This window comes from Meleagris gallopavo, chromosome Z, assembly GCF_000146605.3.
Source record: "Meleagris gallopavo isolate NT-WF06-2002-E0010 breed Aviagen turkey brand Nicholas breeding stock chromosome Z, Turkey_5.1, whole genome shotgun sequence".
Lineage (NCBI taxonomy): Eukaryota > Metazoa > Chordata > Aves > Galliformes > Phasianidae > Meleagris > Meleagris gallopavo.
The window spans coordinates 25,641,430-25,644,013 of NC_015041.2; the positions used below are offsets into that span (position 1 = coordinate 25,641,430).

Here is a 2,584-nt window from a genome sequence, read left to right on the forward strand (position 1 = left end):
GTTGGTCTCGATGATCTCTAGAGGTCCCTTCCAACCCCTACAATTCTGTGATTCTGTGATTTGTAGGCTTAAAAGTAGAATAAGACACAGAGCCGAATATTAAAATATAGAAGACTTCTCTTTAAAATTATCACAGTGTGTTCATTCAGGAACAAGTCTATGATTTGGGAGCTATGATTCAGTAATTATCTAATTCTAGCCATATAAAATTGTCCATTTCACAACATGAAATTCTGCAGGTAGATAACTGCAATGCAATTTCCATTTTGTTTTGTGTTAACCTAGGTAGGCACACCACACATTCACTTGCTTACTCCCTCTGCTTGGTGAGATGAAAAAGAGAATCAGAAAGGTAAAAGTGAGAAAATCTGTGGCTTGAGATAAAGACAAATTGATAGATAAAGTTAAAGCCACACGTGAGCAAAGCAAAACAAGGAATTAGTTCACCAGTTCCCATCGGCAGGTAGATGTTCAGACACATTCCTGGAATGCAGGACTTCATCACATCTAACAGTTATTCGGAAAGACAAAAGCCACAACTCTGAAAGTCCCTCCTTTCTCCTTCTCCACAGTTTTTATTGCTGAGTATGATGTTACACAGGATGAAACACCCCTTCAGTCAACTGGAGTCAGCTGCCCTGTGCCAACTGTGTCACCTCCCAGCCTGTCATGTACCCCCATCCTCGACAGTGTTTGAGGGAGCATAAATAACAGAAAATACTCTGACTTTGTGCAAGTGCTGCTCAGTAATAATGCAGAACATCACTGCATTATCAACAATGTTTTGGTCACAAATCCAAAATACAGCACCACATGAGCTATTCTATCTATACAAAAACAGAATAGCTACTACTAAAACCAAATTTCTTTTTCTGAGGACTGTAAGTAGTCACACTGTGATAGATCATTATAAGTAACTTGTAGATCAGTTTATCTAAACAACAAATGACCCTTAGTCACACCGATAAGAAAAGCTGAGCTACCAAGCAGCTAATAACAGAATGTCATAGTTCTTACAAAGCGTCCTTATCATGGCAAAAAATATATATAAATAAATGCTTCTGTCTCTGGAAAGCAACTTATTCAAAAGAAACTGAAGTGTTATTGGTTTGTATGAAAAACATTCAGATCTTTTCTGTTTGTAGCCATATGTACTCATGGCATGTGGTCCATAACTGAAAGGACATCCAGAACAAAACAGGATTCCATTTTTCTCTAGATAACAGGGATTGTGTACCAACAAGGCTGCTTCAGTTTAGGTCAGGGGCTATTTCATCTTCAATTCATCCGAATATACAGGCAGTAATACTAAGTTTAAACTCCACTTTTGCCATCTTTCTAAGTATATCTTTTGAGCTGCTGTATACTCCCAGGGAGTGTTTAAGGCACAGACAAAACTGGAATACATCTATTGAGTACAGAAATATGTCAATATTTTGCTCTAGGGGAAGGTCTACATCGAGAACACAGAAGAAAATCAAAAACAGCATTGCTTCCTACAGCCCACGGTTCTCACTGAAGATACTGAAGATACTGAAGATCTTTGCTGGGATCATACAAACATCAACAGTCACTAATGGTCCTCAGCATCTCCATCAACAGCCTCCCACTCATTCGGCTCCTGTTAAGCACAGGTCCTGAGGGCTTTTGTTCCTTGCCTCAGCTACACTGTAGGCTTAGATACCTCCGGATGCACTTTCTGACGACATACCAGTCCTGTCCCACCTCCTGAATGGTCCCTTCAGACCTAAGGTACAGGTTTATCTTTAGCCACATCCACTACTCTTCACAACTGGATCTGCTAATGGATCCTGGATCTCACAGATTGCTGTCAATGGACCCAGCACCTGTTCTGTGCTCTGCTCATTGAGGGCACTGCCTGCCTGTGCAGCACTCAACCACAGCTCCTGGAAGCCTTCAGCTGCTCCATGCTAACAGTCTGACTTTGTCCACAGCAAAGCATAAACTGTATCAACCAGGGATAAGAGCTAACATGAGTTTCTGCACAAGAGGAGACACAAAGCAGAATACATTTGTGGAAAACAGTGTAATGTGGGCCCCCTCCAGCACAGGATATGGGATCACTTTTGTGTTTTTAGTTTTCTGCATAACACAAGAAACTTCCTCCTACATACGCATCAATGTATCCCAGCAATTAATTCTGTTACCCATACTGTAATCTGCACTATCTCATGAAAGCAGGAATCTCAAGTGGTTCTTTCATTAATTCACCTTAGGACAGTCAGTAATAAATTACTTTCAAAAAATGTTTGACGGAACCCATCTCCAGAAGCTAATTCGTTTTTATCTGAGAAGTATATCCTGGTCCCCAAGCCATGCTCCATCCCAGGATTTAATTCTTCATCTGTCCGATAAAGGGGATTCAGGCATCCCACAGAAGCTGAGACTGCAGAAACAAAGCACCACGTAACACCGCGGGTGAAAGACCACACCAAACCAGAGGCAGACAAACACCAGCCTGAAATAAAAAAAAATACACGCACGACGAGCAGAAAGGAGCAATAATTAATTACCGGCTCTCGAGCCACGTCTCCCGGCCCCGCAGGCGGGACCACATCTCATC

General features: G+C 41.6%; 1 protein-coding gene across 1 annotated transcript in view; it reads right to left on the reverse strand.

Moving 5' to 3' along the window:
* The window catches only part of AK3 (adenylate kinase 3), a 24,261-nt gene extending 21,707 nt beyond the window's left edge, over nt 1–2,554 (reverse strand). The window contains exon 1 of the mRNA XM_003213515.3: nt 2,535–2,554. The gene's annotated coding sequence lies outside the window, so the exon portion shown is untranslated. The remainder of the gene's footprint in view (nt 1–2,534) is intronic.
* Nucleotides 2,555–2,584: the final 30 nt, after the last annotated feature.